This window comes from Pseudopipra pipra, chromosome Z, assembly GCF_036250125.1.
Source record: "Pseudopipra pipra isolate bDixPip1 chromosome Z, bDixPip1.hap1, whole genome shotgun sequence".
NCBI classification, from domain to species: domain Eukaryota; kingdom Metazoa; phylum Chordata; class Aves; order Passeriformes; family Pipridae; genus Pseudopipra; species Pseudopipra pipra.
In genome coordinates, this window is record NC_087581.1 from 64,223,440 (window position 1) to 64,243,695 (window position 20,256).

Here is a 20,256-nt window from a genome sequence, read left to right on the forward strand (position 1 = left end):
CTCTGAACATTTTTATGAGAATTGTCACTGCACAGACCTCCCTCCCTGATAGGTATTTCCCCGCTATTTTAGAGATATGAATAATGGCACCTACTATTTAGTATGGCAGATAAAGTAGAGTCTGATGAAGGGTTGCAAGTTTACTAAGGGGAGTATCCTCAATGCATCTGTGTAAAAATCATCACATAACCTGTTCCATTCCCTGTGCAGCACACCAGATATGGGCCATTGTCTAGCTACACAAATCGACTCCAGCTCTTGAAGCTGCATGTTTGGTACAGAGTTTGTTGCTCTGGGCATGATTTAGTGTAATTCTGAACCGTGGTAGACACGTTAAAGAGGTAGATCTTATGAGAATACAGATTTTGTCCAAAATTATTGCTTCCTTGTTATTTTTTTAGAGTTTATGTTAATGAATACCTAAAGTAATGGTCTTTATTGTTAAGAAAACCTTGACATTTGTGTGCTCAAACACACAGAAGGATCTCTTATAAATCAGAGATAGCTAGATTAAATGACTGATTGCTTTTTAATTATTATTAACAAAAATATAGTAAGTTTCTCTGCTGCAAAGCACTCTAATGGATCACTGCCATTAAATATCTTTATCAACCATCTGTATGAGGGGACTGAATACAGCCTCAGCCAGTTTGCACATGACACCAATTTGGGCAGGAGCATCAATCTGCTTGATGGTTCAAAGGCTCTGCAGAGTGGTAAAAGTGAACTTCTCTGGAAATAACCAGTAATCTACAGATGTAGCCTTGTAGAAACCCAATTTATACAAATTGTTTTTTAAAGACATCACTTTCACATTGAAGAAGATTGTTTCTGTATAGCAGGATTGCATTTTCAGTTGTCCTTTTGCTTCTCCCCTCCATCTTGTCCTGGTGTTTAAAGATTTCTTTGATAGAGTTCAGCATGTTTCTTAATTTTAAAATCTTTTTCATTTTCCTCTTCATTTTACATAATAAATACACATACCTCTATTCTAAGCTATGGTTAAGCACTGCAGCAGACAAAGCTTTTTTTTTTCTTTTCTGATTGACAGTACAGTTTCTTACCAAGTTTAGCTTTAGGAACATAAAAAACTTGCCTCATGCAATTACTCAATCAATCTATTAGCCAAAATAATACTAATTAACTGAATTCTAGCATGGGTTCACTGCTTCTTATTCTGCTTTGAAGCGTGAATGCACACTCATATGCAGCTGATGCCTGCTCCCCATTTCTTCCCTGTGGCCACTGCCATCCTACTCTGCCGAGTGATTTTGCCCTTTACTGGGGCTACATAACATGCAAAGTGAGTAATACAAACCCATGTCCTTAAAAAGACACCACAAGTCTGATGGGAGGTGTTTTTGTTTTAGTAGCTTGATTGGGGAAGAGAGAAGAAGAAGAAAGCTTTTCTTTATGGAAGAAGGCTTTTTGATAATTTCTAGAGAAAACTTAGGTTTTATACGTGTTCTTTATTCCTTATTTAGCTAATTTTAGTTAATATTTCAATAGTTTAAAATCTCTTTAAGGACAAAAATTGAATCTAAGTATTTTGATGGAGCTTATTCAACTGTTGTTTGTATCCTAAATATCAATTTGCAAAAGAACTTTCCCACTGCCTTTTGTGTCTAAAATTTCAGCAATTGAGACGATGTTTAAAATTGAAGAAGACATAACAGTTTTTTGTTGTCCTGAAGGTATAAGTTAAGACCCATTTTGTAAAACTCTGGCTCACTAGATACAGCACAGAGGAAATTGTTTTCTCTTCTTGATAGCACATCTGCTTCCTACTAATATGATTAAAAACCTTACTCACTTCTAATGAGTAGTATAGTTATTGTACCAAGTAGATTTACTCCCTGCAATAGAACCTGAAATTTTCCATGAAATACACAAGAACCTGAACTAAAAGTGTAGAGACTGTTCTGGCATATGTTGTCAGATGAGAGGTGAGGTGAGGAGAAGCAAGGCACAGAAAAGGGAATGGGCAAACTGAAAAATTTCATTATGAGTTTCAAGGAGGAAATTATATGTTTGAAAGACTTTAAAATAACATTGATTCGTCACTTCATTACTTAAACATTTTTATCCTGAGGATTTCTCTCAGACTATGCACTATACCATGAAAAAATGGCAACTCAAAAAGGTACAAAACTTTCTTAAGTAACCCTTTCCAGCTAACTGGAACCAATTTATTTAGGTGGAAAAACCCCACCAAAATGGTTCATTCTCACGGGTCCAAGATGGACCTGGTTGATACGGCCTGTATATGCCATTGTGTCACTGGCTGTTTTTACAGAGGACTGACTTTCTCCACAGCCAGTTACCTCGGCTTTACTCTGCCCACTCAGTGGAAGATGTTGCCAGTGCAGTGGCTGAGCAGCACTCACATGCACACTTTGACAGCCACCCTCCCTCCTCTCATTCTAACAGCTATCATTCACCAAGGCAGCAAAAAATCCAACATGTTGATGCTCTAATTAAAAGCAGAGATTGACAACAGCAATTTCAGTACCAGCACAAGAATGGGCAGGTAGCTCTTAACTGCCTTCACAAGTAGGGATAAGTACTCTCACTTAAGTTTTCCTGAATGCTCATTCATTTTTTTTTGTCCTGCAAAAATATAACAATTATTGAAAAAATAGTCAAATAAACAAAATGTGCCCTGCCTGTACTATCCATCCAGACACTCTCACACAATCAAACATTCTCTTAGAAATCTCATATTCCGCTTTCTAAAGACTGAGTTTACTGGTTTGAATTCAGCATGACAAGGGAATGACACCTGTGGCAGGGCAGTATGTAATAACCATCACTGCCTCTAATCATTATCAATTATACGCAGTCATTTTCAGACTTCCAACAAAACATACGCTAATGAATACAGCAGGATTTTACTCCTCCTCAACTCAGCAGTAATAAATGCATTGCCTGAATGAATCATGTTCTTGTTAGGCAATGAAAAAAACCAGTAGCCGTCAGTGAGCACGGCCCCTGGTGTGCCAAAAACCACGTGCCACCTGAGCACGCTAAGGCACCCAGAGCTTTCTTTGTCATCTGGTGTATGAGATGACACGTAGAGACCTGTCTGGAAATTTTCATGTTTCAAGTCAATGTCTGGTCCAGTAAAACACTTTTGGGATGCCTGGGCTGGACTGCACTAGAAGCAGGAGGCACTAAGTGCTATGAAGGAGATGACAGGAGCAGCACAGGTCCTCTGGATTTACTGCACTGGGAGAAACCAATAAGTGGGTACAGTGGGTCTCCATGTCATGCACCAGCCACATTGCAATCCAAGCTGAATTTCAATAATTCTGTCCCACTTCCATAGTGACAGGAAATCAATAGCTACTTGTGCTGGTTTTGGCTGGCAGAGAGTTGATTTTCTTCAGACTACTATGGGGCTAAGCATTGTATTTATGCTGGAAAAAGGACTGATAACACAGGGTGTTTTCAGTACTATTGCTGAGCAGGACTTCCACAGAGCCAAGGCTTTGCTGTTCCTCAGCCCACCCCACCAGCGAGGAGGCTGGGCATGCACAAGGAGCTGGGAGGGGACACAGCTGGGACAGCTGACCCCCACTGACCCTAAGAAATATCCCACATCATACGGCATTATGCTCCACATTTAAAGCTGAGAGGAGAAGAAAGGAGGGAACATTCCAGGTGATGGTGTTTGTCTTCCCAAGTAACTGCTATTTCTGATAGAGCTCTACTTTCCTGGAGATGACTGAACACCCGTCTGCAGACAGGAAGTGGTGAATGAATTCCTTGTTTTGGTGTGTGCAGCTTTTGCTCTACCTATTAAACCATCTTTGTCTCAACCTATGAGTTTTCTTACTTTTACCATTCTGATTCTTTCTGCTACCCCACCAGAGTAGTTTGAGTGACTGGCTGTGGGGGGCTTAGCTCCTGCCTGGGGTTAAATTATAGCACCATGTGTATGTAAATGTTAAGTGTCTGGATGAAAGAAATTGGTAAAAATAACATAACTTAACAAAACATAATCTAGTATGTAGCATAACACAAATATTGAGTGGTGTGTTGACATTAGCTGGATGGCAGGTGCCCACCAAGACACTCTATCACTCCCCCTCCTCAGCTGGATAGGGAAGAGAATATTGGAAAACAACTCATAGGCTGAGATAAGGGAGTTTACTAAAGTAAAAGAGAAAGGTTGTGCACATACAAAGGTAAAAAAAAAAAGACTTAATTCTCTACTTCCCACAAGCAAGCAATATCCTTTCTACCCTTTTTAAAGATGAGTACTGTGCTTCCCTTTTTCCAGCCCCCTGGGACTTCACCTGGCTGCCAAGGCTATCACGGAGAATGGCTTGGCAAATACATGAGCGAGTTTCGTCAGAACTCTGAGATGCATTCATTAGGTCCCACAGACATATGTACTCTCAGGTTGCTCAAGTGGTCACAAACTTGATCAGTGGGAGGACATTGCTCCTCCTGTCCCCATTCCACACTCCAGAAGAGAGGTTGTCATTGAAGATTGAGGTAAAAATGTTGTTGAGTACCCCAATATTCTCCTCATCCATTGTTACCAGTTTACTAGCACTGAATCCCTCATACTTTCAGAATAGTATGTGCCAAATGTTATTCAAGAGAGGAGAACTTTAAATATCATATGGTAATATTTGCATCTTTAAATGTTATTTGAACATATAGTTTCATCAAACATGCTATAATCTAATCAATTTAAAATACTGATCCTAGGTATGTCTCATGTTGGCTTCCATAATTTCATTTTCTATTCTTCTAATTACCTGGTAATGTAATTATAAGTTAGCTGCCATGACATTTCTTTAAAAGAAATCAAATTATATTTAACATTTATTCATGATAATCATAATACACCTCACTTTCCAAAGAAGCCAAAATAATCGACAAGTTTGAAAATACTTTATGCCCTCAGTCCAATAAAGTATGTGAAGCTTGAAATCAAATGTCAAAGCTAAATTTTTCTCCACAGTATGCATCTACAAATTTTGATTTCTCAAAGGGATTATTAATGTTTAATCCTCTCTAGCAATAACGCTTCCCAATTTACTCTTTAATATGCAAACTGACTTGTGATCCTGCTGATATTTCCCAAGAAAATAGACTGAATATTTCTGGCAAGTCTTCAAAATGGTACCATTCATGTAGGAAACTACAGCTGCTCAGTGCCTGTGTAGGACCCAGCAGTTCAGCTTAGTTGTAAGACATTCCTGCAAAATTATTTAGTCCTACTGTTATTTAAATAAAACAGAAGCCCCATAATTAAGAATTTCAAAAGATGAAGAGTCTGCTTCATGAGGTTTATTCTGTTCACTTACAGTGTCAGGAAGTCATCTTGCAAACCCATCATATTAATCATACTAGGAATACTATTCACTGCTGTGATGAAAATCAATTTCAATTTTCTTGTACTGCTTTAGGGATTAATCTTTGTATCAGGTTGTATCAGTACAAAACAGAGAAGGCACCAGGGAAAGTGATCTTTTTAAACAAAAACAGGGAAGGTCACAATAATTTGCTTCCTGGAAAATGAAGTGACTTTTAAAAAAGAATGTTTTGACTAAATATTAATAAAGAACATCATCTGTATTATTGAAACTTTTATTTTAAATTATTTTGAAGCAGTCAACTTTCTTGCTATCCTTCCCCTAGACATTTTGGTCTCTTCTTCTTCTCACTATGCTAACAAATCATGTTTTGAAAATAAATGAGGACAAGACCACCTGAGATTTTTAAGATCAAAATCTGTAAAAGATGACACAATACCAGGATAAGGATGTTACTTGCTACCTTGCTAGTGGTTAGACAACTATTTGTGACAGCTGAAAAATGCTGCACATCACATTTCCTTCTTATTTTCTTTAGTGGCATCTGGAATGACAGAAGGTAACAGATGACAATCCAACAAACAGTTTATGAGTCTTCTCCAGAAGAATATGAAGCTCACGAAACATGGGTCTCTAACCTATGAAAGACAGCATGAATTTCTACGCAGCTTAGTCTCAACGTGCAATACCAAATTCACATGACAGTAGGCAAAAGATGAAGTGTCACCCTATTCTGAACTATTCCAGAGAGGGAAGCAGCCCTAACAAAGTTCAGGGAAGACTCTGAAGCTCTTTTAAGTCACAGAACCAGCTGTGATCTGGCCTGCAATTTTTGACATCCTCTTCTATATCTAAACCCACTTTCTTCATAAAAATTTGTAGAGAAGAGTTTGGAAAGGAGATCTGTGGTGATTTTTCAGAAAGCACTAGGATCATTCACTTCCTGGAGATGTTAAAGATGTCAGAATCCAGAATTGTAATCCAGACTGTTAAGCCAATAACTCTTTTATCTGATAGGCAAAGAGTGCCCTTGGGAAACTAGCTTGTGAGATGTGATATAAAAATATGAACTCCACACAGACTACATATATATATATGTTTATGTGTGTGTGTATGTGTGTGTGTGTGTTTGTATGTATACACATATTCTCCTGCATCAAAGGTGCTCCTGGGATGAAGTTATGTAATATGGTGCCCCTGGGAACTAAATATGGCCTGTGGGAACTGCCAAATGCATGGCTCCTTAGAGATGTATGGTAGTTGAAAAGACGCCATATACAAATCTCAAAGACACTTGCTGCCCTTCTAAAATGATGTGCTAATAAATCCTTTATTCACATGAATAATCACCAGGGTTCTGATGAAGGTCTGGACAGTTGTCTAAGTTAAAAAAAACCAAAAAACAAAGGCAATGCTGTCTGTGCAGAAAACAACAGCATCACAGATGAAGTCCTGTGTTCTAGCCTCACTCACAAGCAAAACATCTTTACCTGACATAAACAGGAAGACTCAAACCTTCAGGGATATTAAAATATTTTTCTGAACAGCTGAGCTGCAGAGATGATCTCAGGACACAGCTGCCAGTTCTGACATACTAGCTGCACTGCAGCTTTGGCTTACCTCAAAAGCATCTCCCGCTGAGATAAATGATACTAACTGATGCCAGCAGTACCACAGAGTATTTCCAACAAAACCTGAAACCCTCAGGGCAAAGGCAGTACTTGTCACATGCTAACAGTCATTCACTACTACTTTCTGTAACAACTTTCCGCACTCCTATTTTGTTTACCTTTGATGTTTTACCTCTTCACTGCATATAACATAACTCTGCTACAAGGAATTTATATTATCACTTTTCCTTAGAATGCCAACGTGTATTCCAACAGTTTCTTCCACCTCCCATTCTCCATTTTCAAGGATTCAGCTACAAAGAAATGGTAGAATTGTAACCAGAGACTAAGAATTTCAAGACTGAAACCCCTCAAGTACCAAGTAATTTTTTTTGCAGAAATTCTGAGTTTAGATAGTAGGCTTTTTGACAGTTCTTGCTAAAATTACAGAAAGAATAATTAGCTTAACTTGACTTTTGTGTGCTTAGTTTTCATACTAGCAGTAAGTATAGCACATCTGGTCTATGTTGACCACAGCCCAAGGCTGGCACTCCTAGGCTTGTGCAGACAACATTTATTTAAAATTCATGCAGGAGCCTTATGAACATAATAAAGGCAATATGTGAAATAACCTATAATTTCTATGATCTTATGGTCAGTGTAAGCATGAGAAGGATCATTCATTAGTGCTCCAATAAATGCAAACTGAGTATGCTCATCAACTGGCAGCTGATTACACCTAATTACGCAATCCTCTAAACTGTAATGCCACTGATGAATGAGCACACTGAGAAACAGAAGTTTAGCTTCTGTGATGCCATTTGCCAGTGTTTGCTTACACCTTCCTCTTTTTTTCAATTCCTATCCCAAATAATTGCCTGTGAAATGGCACCTAAACTAAGCACTTTTCCAGAGCCTGAGACTTTATTGAATCATTTTGCCAGCTAGCGTAAACTATGAAGTATGTAAGACATACGTATGTGAAGTACCCACTTTTTGTTGAGTAAACTATTACTCTTCACATTAGGCAACAAGATCTACTTCTACTTTGCTGACTTCGTAAGATATGTAATTCAGGACAAAAAATAAATACTTCTCCTTTTAAAACAGCATAATGCTGTGAGAAAAAAAAACACACCAGGATCACATCCCATGCCACTGCCCAATAGTGATGGCATTTTTTCCTCCTTTGTGGGCTGTAAGATTAATTTCATTCTTCTTCCCTGTAAAAGAAAAAACTTGAACGATCTGTTAGAAGTCATAATAGGGAGAAAGAAGAATTTGTTTTCTTTTGGTTGTTTTCTCTGCAAAATATTATAGTTCTTAGTGACCAATCTGTCTGCAAAACACAGATATAGTAGGCATCTACTGAAGTTGCAATTATCAGCCTATTCTTCAAGATTAGAAAACATATGAAGCTTTTATCTAATCACATGTACAAAATAACTCTAATATGTATAATTAAGACATATTCATGCACAATGATTCACAATGTGCACTGCTGCAAATATTAGTCTTACAGTTTTACCAAAAAATTTGAATTCAAAATATTAATTTATAATGAAGAAAGATCAGTTCCATGTAGGCTTGATGTCACAAAACATTCAACTGAGCTAAAAACTACCTGGTTTTGCTGAAACAAGTATAAATTTTACTTCATCCTCCTCTATGTACATGTGAAGTAAAGAGAAGGGCAAAAGAGCAGAAGAGCAGGAATGATGTCAGTTATGTGCAAATGGCTGTATTTCTGAGTACTGGAAATAAAAAGAGTAGACATTCTGTCACAGGATGCACCTTCAGCAAACTTTTAGATAACACCAAGCTACGTGATGCAGTTGACAGACTCAAGAGCTGTGATGTCATCCGCAGGGAGCTGGACAAGCTCGAGAAGATGATGAGGTTCACAAGGCCAAAGGTGCTGTACCTGGGTCAAGGCAGACCCTCTGGTACCAATACAGGTTGAGGGATGAGCTGATGGAAAGCAGCCCTGCCGAGGACTTGGGAGTGTGGGTGGATGAGAGGTTGGACATGACCCTGCAATGTGCACTTGCAGCCCAGACAGCCAAGTGTATCCTGAGCTGCATCAAAAGCAGTGTGGCCAGCAGGGTGAGGAACCACTACTCTGCTCTGGTGAGACCCCACCTTGAGTACTGCATTCAGCTCTGGGGTCCCCAGCACAGGAAGGACATGGGCCTGTTGGAGTGGTTCCAGAGGAGGGACACAAAAATATCAGAGGCCTGAAACATCTCTCCTATGAGGAAAGGCAGGTTGAGAGAGCTGGGATTGTTTAGCCTGGAGAAGAGAAGGCTCCCATGTGACCTAATCATGGCCTTCCAGCACCTGAAGGGAGCATACAAGAAAGATGAAGCAACACTTTTTACAAGGGCCTGTAGTACAATGGATTTTAATCTGAAAGGATTTTAATCCGAAAGAAGGTAGATTTAGACTAGCTACAATGAAGAACTATTTTAGAATTAAGGTGGCGAAGCACTGACACAGATTGACCAGAGAGGTGGTTGATGCACCATCCCTCAACCATTCGAGGTCAGGTTGGACGAGGCTTTGAGCAACCTCACCTAGTTTGTGATGTCTCTGTTTATTTCAGGGGGTTGAACTAGATGATCTTTAAAGATCCATTCCAAACCAAACCATTCTATGATTCTTTGATTCCTTGATATACAGCAAATATTAGAACATTAATGAAACTAGAAAATTTCAGTATTTACATATATTACATTTTACACTTGGATTTTAAATTGTGGAGCAGAAGCAACAAATATTTTTAAAATTCTCTAGTTAAAACATATTTATTTCTAAATATAAAATACTAGCAAAAGGAATATTAAAGGCAGTAAATCCTACTCAATCTAGAATGAAGGCACTTGCTAGATTCTTTGGCAGATGGCCTAGACATCAGGGCAACTAAGGATTAAACATTTTTGGTAATTACTTTCAGTCAAATAGGAATGTGCATTGCTACAATTTGCACTTCACATTCTCAAGTCACTTACCAAAAGAGGAGCATTCAGAGTTACAGATATTCGTCCTCAGCTTTCATTTAATTTCCAAAACCCTAGAGCATCAGCAACCAAAGCAGAAGCACAACTTTCCATCCAAGACTTTAGTCAAGAGTTCTCTGATACCTATCTACAGCATTTGTCTGAATCCAGTTTACAAATCCACAAATGGATCTGGCAATAACACTCCACCATAGATGGAGAGAAATAGAAAAACAGCCCAAAACCCCAAAACCCAATACTTAAGTGAGCCATAGCAGTAACTACTGAGGAGGAGATAGAACATTCTTGAAACAACATTTTGAGATGAAAGAAAACTGTCAAGGAGATGCAGATATTCTGCAAATTGCCCATGAAGAGGTTACCTGAGGCATAAGACAGTCGAAGATTTCAGGGATGGGACAGGGTAAAATCTGAATTTGAAAGGAGAAGTGTAGAGGAATTGTAAGAAGTCTGAGCAAAATTTCTAACAGAGACAACAACTGGAGAAGGAGTAAACATCTACATATAGGAAATGTAGAAGAACAAGTAGAGACCAGACAAAATGTTGGCAGAAAACACGGAATTGTAGAGCTGGGAAGAAGAGATTGTGGAAGCCCTGAGGACAGAGCAGTCAACATGGTCAAAAAAAGGTGTTATAAAGGCTCTATGGTTGCTATGAAGACAAGAACTGCAGACAAGTCACTCTGACATGAAAGCAGTCATTAAGTTCTCATCTCTAAGTTCTCATCTCTAAGTTCTCGTGTGAGACACGGCATTTCAAATGTGTCTGAGATAGCTTGGTTAAAATAGCTCTGTGAAATACTAAGCAGTTGCTGGCCTAAATTTCTAGAAGAGGTAGGACAATAGCAGTGAGAACATGAATGGAGTCTACCTGGTAACAATGACTCTCTTGAAGGCTATTTAAAAAAAGTGCATCACTGGAACAGGTGAGAGGGGGGAACATGGAGGTAAAAGCGCGCAACAAGAACCAGGGGAAGTATTTAGACCAAATCGGTGGAGAGAAGAGAGGGAGGCACCAGAAAGGTTGAGACTGATAAATCATAGGAGTGACTGGTGAGAGAAGTGAAAAAGGTTAAAATGCTAAGAAAGGAAACAAGGCAAGGTAGAACACAACCAAAAGGATTACTTTGGAGTGCATATTAAAACTGAAACGGGAGCTTCACTAAAATATGTAATCCAGGGAAGCAGTCTGTTGCTTCTTCTAGGTTTGCCATGAAGAAGACAGTTGTCAGACAACAGTGTTCAAAAAAACGAATAGAAAATGGACAGTGGTGGGGAAAGCAACAGAGAAACCTGCTGTCCAGTCCATTTGCAGACAGACAACTTGAATGACTGTAAATCAATAAACTGGCATTAATATTAACGGAACTTTTCCTTTGTGCCATTTAGTCCATGGAGCAGGGACTCAGGAATGTGGTCACAGCTGGCTAGCAGGAAAGCATCCTGGTGGATAACTGTTACAAATAACCTAGAAAATCCAGAGAAAAAGTGAAAAATGCAGAAAGCCATACTCCAGAAAACAGATTTCTTGGACTGAAAGTGATACTCCAGCTCTAAACTTAATTTGGGTAGAATTTTAGTCATCACCATCAACTCCCAAAAGTTGGATTTTGTGGGTCTTTTCCAACTCGAGATAGTCTGTGATTCTATCATAAGAATCATATGCAGAGTTATTTGAGTAAATGTTGCATGGAAAGTATTCTGAGTGCTACTTATACTCTATCTTCAATAATATGACTTACTTTTCCATGACATTTTGTCAGGTGTGTTTGCACTTTAGAGGTATACATTACTGAAGGACTAGTGACTGAGAATGGACATACCACCTTTGTAAAAAAGACATTCACTAAAGTTACAAAAAAGATATATGGTTTGACAGCTGAGAAAGATGAATACATCAGAGACATGCAATAAGGCGATAAGACCATAAACCCCACACCCACCGGCTTGAAAAGTTATTCTGAGATGGTTTGTTGAAACACAGTCTAGCTGTCCACTATGTAAATAGTGATGAAAAATATTGTAACTCTAATTAGATTTTTGGACAGGAAAATTACAAACAACTCAAAAGATAATTATGTCCAGAAGGTTTGTGGTGTCATCTACTGCTCATTAAAATGACGGTATCATTACTCATTAACACTCTAAAAAACATCTTCTATTTCTTTCTTATAGGCAAAGGAGATAGGTGAAGAATCCTAATTGAAGTAAGAAGTGTAAGATTTTATATGCAGCTCAGAAAACTCTGGAGCTGGCTTGAAGCACATGATAAGAGACTGATTTTGGGACTAGCAACTTGGAAGCCGTGCTTATGCTTTTCACTTTTAAAATCAAATAGTGCAAATGCAAGTATTGCAATGCAAAAAATTCTAGCATATGTACAAAACTGCCACAGTAAATTTCTAGGGAAAAAAAATTGTTTTTAATTGCAAGATTAATTGCTTGTAGAAAAAGGAAACCAGATAGCACATTCTCATTTTAACACAGAGGAAAGGAATTCACATCAAAAACATTTGTTGAAAATTATATGACACACAAAGTACTCCCTTTGAAATTTTATACAAGTATAAAATATTCTTCTTTGAGGTCACAAAAAAGTAATTACTTGTATATTATTTCTTAAATGAACAGAACTAATACAACATAAAACAATTTCAAAGACGGTTTCCCCAGATATTCTGCTTTGCATGCTGAGTCTATTTCCAAAGTATCAACTTTATTTCCATTTTTCCACACAGTATTTCCACACGACCTATGGAAATAAAGATGCTGATAGTTAACAAGTCGATTTTATGCAAGTAAATATTTTGTAATCTTAAATAAATCTTAGTAATCTTTTGTTAGAAAATTGCTCCAAAAAAATGCTCACTTTTTTCCTTTCTCCACATATTTAGAATGTGGTGTTATTGCTGGAACTGTGTGTCCTGTTATAAGAAACTTACTGCAGTTACATAAGGGACAAAAGAATGATGCCAAGAAAATTTGCTTATGAAATAATATATGGTGTGGAACAAATTTTTCATCACTAACTAAAAATAAACCAATAATATGCATACCAAGCTATAGAAATAAAAAATACCACAAGACAAATGCTCACTGTGCTTCCTGGCACAATCATTTATCACAGAGGCAGCTGTAAGGTACTTCCCATTACAATTTGACTTTTCTATTTGCTTATATAACTTCATAGGAGGAAACTTCTCTACTTACTGTTGAACATATTTTTAGCAACCTTTCTTCCTTGTAAATGATGCCTTAAGCCCCTAATGTTTTTTTTATTTTTCTAATATTTGTAAGACTTGTAAGTTTTATAAGTAGTGGAAGTAGATTTTAAAAGCAGCAACCTCCCCCCCCCCTTTGTCCCTTGTCCCTTTCCCTTTCTCTTTCTCTAGCACCCTTGTTTAAACATTCCTTAACCCTCTTACCCCATTCTATGCCCCCTATATCAATCCTACTCCTGAATACAGCAGAGATGTTTAGTCTTTTGTCAGGGCCTAAACCACAGAATACGGTCAAAAATTAGGTAACTATGTACCCATTGTGCTGTGATGAAGAGGAAGGTGGGATGAACACGGGGTCCCAAAACCCCCAGACCCATTTTAAGGGGGTGGACCCGGGGCGGACCAGAGGAAAGGCCACAGGGTGGACACATTTGGGATTGGATGGATGGTATTATAAAATGTAACATCTCAGGCACGGTCGGCGCGCGTCTTGTAACATCTTTGTCTTGGCAAAATAAACCCTTTCTTATCTCACCCCTGATTAACTGCTCTGGAGATTTTTTTCAGCATCAAAATTCCACGACAACATAAATAAGAGTATTCTTAGCACTCAACATGCTTCAATAAATCCTGACATCCAAACAATGACATCAACAGGTTGTTCTGCAAGAGAAAAACTACGTTTATCCCTTTTTGCTCATGATTACATCTGAAGAGAGGACAGGATGGATGGATGCACAGGCCCAGCATCACCAGTGAGGTTGTGCTGCTGTACTTTAAGGAAGATGCTGTCACTCTTCCCAACTCCTTGGAACACCAGCAAAGCCATCCCTAGCCCCACAGAGACTTTGAGAATAGTGTTATCAAATTACTTTGTTTGCACCCATCACTACAAAAGTAATAATTTTTAAATCAATATTTTTCAAGGTGAGATCAAATGCACCGAGGCTGCCTTTCACTTACCAAACTTGGTGTGGCTCTCAGTCAGGCCTGCTGTACAGATCAGACCCAGAGTTCCCTGCTGCTCGCCTCTACAATGGTTTCACCCAAGCGTGGACACTCTGAAGCTTTGTTTCCAAACCAAAGAATAAGCATAAAATTTTGTTCTTATTGGAGAATGTTCTAATGGTCTTATGGTTTTGTATAAATTTTTGGCAATTTCCTATGCACAGAAACCTGAACAACAAAGAAACTATACCTGTTCAAACCTTGTATCAGTGAAACCATTGCATATAAAGTTACCTTTTTAAAAAGCAAAATGTGTAAAATATATTTGCCTACTTTTCTCAGTAATTTTCCATGCCACACCACTTAGAAAATGGAGCGAACAGAGTGGAAAACATGGCATGGGCTTGCTCAGAATTGAAGCTTTTATTAAAAATAAGTTTTCATGAAAAGCAATTGACTCTTAAAGGAACATTCTGAGAAAAAAACATTGATCTTTGTGGTTCATCAAAACAGAGAACATGATGAAAGTCAAGGGAGCAAAGTCTACTTTAACACATAGCAGGAGCAAGATATTCAAAAGCTGGCCCTGACTATGAAGGACAGATACGTCCTGTGACTTCCCAACTCAGTTGGGAAGATGGAGATCAGAAACAGCTGATCTGGTTGGAAATAAATCTTGCCATTGTTGGAGGTAGGAGCTTGGACTCCCATTTCCTACTGAAGGAAGATCCAAAATTGGCTGTAAACTAGGCATAACAGAAGAGATTTAGGACTCAAGAACTCAAAATTTTGACAAACAAGATCTATCGCCAAGCCAATTGTCAAGACTTGTCAAGCATCAGCTTTTGAACAAACCTCTTCCATTTGAAATTCTTACAGGAACTTGGGGGATGGACAACACAGAATGTACTCTTTCTCTTTAAGGGAGAGGCTGGAATGCCTTTTATACAGAAATCCTGCACTTTATTCTCACTTGCAAGGAGTGAACCACGAGACTGAGCAGCGTGAATATTTTCAACCCTGGGTTTCTCAAGTTATGTCTACATTGCCACGACGCATGAAACTTGAATGAAAAGGTATGACTGCACACCTTTGTCATTAGCATCAAATGAGATGAGAATTGTGCAGTGAAGCTGTAAATTAATAGAAATTTAAATAATTAAAAAAATTAAAAGCTGAAATGTTATTATACATTTTAAAGGAAGGTAAAATACATTTTTATGCAATGGTTAAATTGATATTTATTTTAAACTTCGAAAATAAGAGGAGGTTCAATTAGTATGGTTATAGATAGAAACATTAGCAAATAATCAATTTTTTAAATGTATTTTCTATAATGAAATAAAATTTTTAAAAAATCAGCAGACAGGCTGTAGCTGACCATATAACCCAAAAAAAAGTGTGCTAGGAAAGAAAAAAAGACTTTACTACATTCCTCTAGGAAATGAACTTGCAACCTGATAGTCATAAGGAAGACACATCTGTTAATAAAATATCCCAATTGGCAAATACACAGGTTAGTTTGTGGGAATGCACAAATCCTCACTTTGAAAGTTAATTTGCTTTGCAAGCTATCATGTGAAAGATTAGGCAATCCTTTTGTGGCTGTTACATAAACAGATATTATATTCTAACCCAGAGCATTTGCTAATCAATTACAGTCTATCAATATAAATAGTTTCTCTCAAGTAAAATTCTTCTTACTATTTTTGTAATAAAAGGATCTGGGAAAGTAAGAAAACTCACAAGCCATAGACTACAAAAAAGACTGGCCAAAACTGACATATTATATTCTAATTATAGAAGAGTATACCTGGAAGAATTTTGTCACTAATTTGTAATTTAGTGAGTTGTAGTACCACAGTTTGTTTTTTTTTTATTTTTACAATAACAGATCTTTGGTAAGCAATGAAGTCATTATGTTTGTTTACATCACACGGAACTAATGTATATAGCAGCAAATAGCATCAAACAAGATGAGCCAATAAGAGCAAGGAATTAATTTTTGTTTCATTTCTGGAAAGAAATATAATAATTAATTAAAAATGTAGCTAAGAGTGATTAGGTTTCAGAAGGCATTTTAAGTGTATTCGTGACTTATTTTTGGTTTGATAACCTCTATTTTCTTGTACAAATGTCTGGAATGATATATTTCTTATGACAAAATTGAGCATTTCTCCCAATACTTTTCAATTCTAATTCTATTTCTTAAACTTATTTTTCCTTTTTTTTTTCAATTTGAAAATTAATAATAAATGAACAGACCTAGAAAAATCATGGTTCAGTAATGTAAATGATTTTCAGATTTTAAATGCCATAGGAAATTCACACAGATTTCTGCAGGATTCATTATGCATGTACTACTCACTGTCTTGGTTATAACCAGCTACCTCCACAGCTAGTTAGATAATGGTTAGCTGTTGAGTTAGAAGGCAGAGTAGCAGATTCTTGTCTTCCGCATAAAGAAACAACAGAGAAAAAAATTTACCAGCAGAGAATCACCCTGTGTTTGCTTACATATTTACTCACATATTTACAAAAATCTTGTGTGTTCATGCAGAGCAGACACCATCCTTTTTTATAATGTCTAATTGGGAGATGAAAACCATGACGATTTTGAATCTCTGTGTATTTTCTAAATGTCTACAAGGACAGAAAAAGTGTATATTTTACATAGGTTTCTGTAGAAGACTTCTGTGTATGGATTCCTTCTTGCAAAATGTGCAACTTTAAACTGTAGATACTAATCTGCATTTGGGAGTCACAGTATCACAAAAGAAGATAGGACAATCTATTATTATCTTTAGATTCAGTTATCCTTCTGTCTGAGTTATTACAAAGGTGCACCCTGTATTTTCAGGGGCCTTCATTACCACCTTCCCAGCTTTCAGATGCATGAAAAGGAAACACATATCCTAGTTCAGCAGCCCTCTTGGTGTCCATTCTGCTCTCTGCCTCTTAGCAGTAAAACAGATGTCATTTCCTGCTCAGTCTGTTTCATTCGGGGAAAAAAGAAAAAAAAAAGGAAGCACGAAATGCACTGAAGTCAGTCTAAGGAAATAAAACTGTGACGTCCAAGATCAGAAATGAAGACTATTTTCCATTTATGCTCCAGAGATTGTGTTGGTCCTCTCTGCAAAATATGCAATAAGCTTCAGGGCTGTGACACTTCTCACATTCCTTTGGACCTCTTTGAATTAATTTTTCATCCCCTCACTCTGTCACGCAGAAAGGAGGATGGGTGATGACTTAGCCTGTGAAATAGAAACATTCAGAACAAGGATACAAATCCAAGTGCATGTTCTGAATAAAAAGGACAAGAGGTGGATGGTTTTAGTCACAATGACTTCAGAAAATTGGTATGTGTTGTTTCATACTTTTTGTACACTCCAAGGTGAAATCAGAACCTGAAGCTCTTCTGGGTATCCATAAAGTCTGAGGCCATAAGGAAACTTTGCCCTGAGAAAGTGATGTGACCACAAAGGTAAGACATGCCCATAATTAGGTGGCCATTGGGCAAGTTTTAGGGATTGCAGTTTAAGACTAAGGTGACTGAATTGCACACAGGTCTTCCCTTCACATGAACTTCTCTTTACACTTGAGACAAATCTTTTAGCTTTTAAGAAAATACCACTGTGAAAGAGATGGCACAGAGATGCAAAGACAAAGCTAATACTTCTTTCAGCCTTGCTATATGACCAAAACCCCAAAATTTCCTTCTTTTTGTTTTCTTATAAAATAATAAGATAGTATAAGTAATATCCTTTGGAGCACATTAATTCTCCTGTGGGATTTTGCTCTGCAGAAAGCATTCCTTAAAATGTATCAACAAAGAACTGTGAACTGCATTTAAGGCCATTACTCTACTTAATTACTTTTTTTCTCTGGCATTTCAGAGACTCCATAAAGCTAAGGGCAAAAAAAAAGAGTTTCATTAAAAATGTTATAAAAAGTAAAATTGCACAGGAGGATGCAGTGGACCAAAAGCATATTAAAGAAAGTTCTTTACAACCAGTTAAAGTTCAGCTAAGGCAATGCCTCTGGCAAAGCCTGCTCAAAGGATTCCATGTACCAACTACAACTGCAGTAAAGAGGAAGGCAGCTCAATCCCATCTTCACTTTATAATAAGAAACAGGACTCTAGAGGATCGTATGACCCAATGTCTAGTCCTTTGCTGAGGCACACTTACCTTTAATGTATTTCTGTTCATGAGGATTGAGGTGTTTTCATCCGGTTAGATGCAGGCAGAAATCATGAGACTCTTTTTAAGACAACTGAGAAAAGTTTTCAGACACAACAGACTGAACCATTGAAGAAAGCAGAGCTATACTTGTGATGTAAGTACTTAGGATAGAGTTAAGTTTGTAATAATGTTGTATTGAATTGTAGTAGAGAAATTTTCATTATATTTTGTTCATTGAAGATTGTATGTTAGTTGTAGAATTTGAAATTTTTGTGAGTATGTAATTTTGCAGTGGCAAGGGGCGGAATTGTGGTGGTTTGGAAAAACCTTTCCCCCCTGAGGCTGGTAATAGTCTGCCCCAGGGGTGGTGTTTTTGATACTGGGCCAATTAAAAACTTGGTGCGCCCTGTGGAAATTACATACTCACAGACCAGAAGAGAAGAGGTTAATTTTAATTGCGTAGCTAGAAGGAGAAGCAGCCATGCCCTGAAACACCACGTGTTAGAGAGTGGGGCCAGGGGGCCTTTGCCCCTGGCTCCTGGATGGGGGGCCAGGAGCAGCACAGCAACTGAATGAAGCCCCCCTGAAGCTGGTGACCAAGGAGGACCCCAAAAGATCAGGAAGACCTCTTGGGTTGCATCTTCTTCCTCCCCTCACAGTGGTGGGAGAGAAAAGCGGTGGCAGAAGCAGCACAACAGAGAGCTGTGGCCGTGAGCCAAGACGGGCTTCTGGCCAAAAGATTGTGCAAAGGAATTCCAGAGAGCAAGAGAAGACAGCAGACGAGCAGCAAATATGGCATGGACCAGACCAAGAGAGGTAGGGATGTCCAACAAAAAGAGAGAGAGAGAGAGAGTTGGTTGGAACCAGTTCTAGCGTAAGGACTAAACTAAAAGCCCTTAGAACTCTTTGACCCTGGGGATGAGGGGTGTAAATCCCCAAAGAAGTCTCCTAAGAGCTCATCCTCGGGGGCTGGAATCTTCACGGAGCAAGAGCAGGGGATAAAGACTTTAAACTTTAACCCCTTGCACTTCGTGCTGCAGACGTGGTGACACGGGTGTCCCCCTGAACCCCACGGTAATACCCTCGGACGAGGTGGCCGAGGAGTGAGAAGTGGGGGCAGACCCCCCCACCTCTTAGAAAAAAGAATAATTCTAGCTACGACAAATCAAAACTGCTGCCTTAAAGATAAGAGGCACTTCCAAGTGCTGCAGAAATTAATTTGGAAGAGCTGTGGCCTGAAAGTGACAAGAAGACTTCTTCTTCTTTGTTTGTGGACTTTTTTGAAGGAAAGGAGAGATGGTCTATGTACATATAGTGTTTTACCATAGGAGAGATGGTTAAGATTGTTATATATATGTATATATATGTATTATAGTTTTTATTGTGCTAGTAATAAATTGTAATATAATTCCCTTCCCCCATGCTGAGTTGTGCCTGTCTGAAAACGTCTCTCCCACATTAGAACAAATTGTGGAAGAACTTTTGAAATTAGGTTTTGGGAATTTTTTCAAACCATTACATTGTTTATCCTTAAAGGTAGTCAGGGTTTTTTTCTACATTATCCTAAAAAAACGTTTATTAGAATCACGACATGCCAAAGTCATGAAAATCAAATGCATGTGTACTCCAGAATCTCCTGCATACATCTTTCATGGACATCAGAGCAAACATGTTACCTTCTGCTGGTCTTGGGATGCAATGAGGCATTTCTGTTCTTGCTACCTACCAGATGCAATAACACTTAAATGATGTCACATGGCCCTCTCTGCATGTCCCGTCCCTGTATGCTTGCTGTGCAGTCTTTTGTCAATCATTAACATCTCAGTAAGCCTGGAGCCGATTCTGTCACCAAGAGACAGAAAAATAAGAAATTCAGCACTAATTATTAGCTGTTTCCTCCACTATGCATGAAAAGCCATCAGTAGTCATGTGATACTATG

General features: G+C 38.2%; 1 protein-coding gene across 5 annotated transcripts in view; it reads right to left on the minus strand.

The window, feature by feature from the left end:
- The window catches only part of LINGO2 (leucine rich repeat and Ig domain containing 2), a 480,597-nt gene that overhangs the window by 371,569 nt on the left and 88,772 nt on the right, over positions 1-20,256 (minus strand). The window contains exon 2 of one of the 5 annotated variants that reach the window (XM_064641970.1): positions 19,993-20,158. The exons of the other annotated variants lie outside the window; for them this stretch is intronic. The gene's annotated coding sequence lies outside the window, so the exon portion shown is untranslated. The remainder of the gene's footprint in view (positions 1-19,992; positions 20,159-20,256) is intronic. 5 annotated transcript variants of the gene reach the window in all.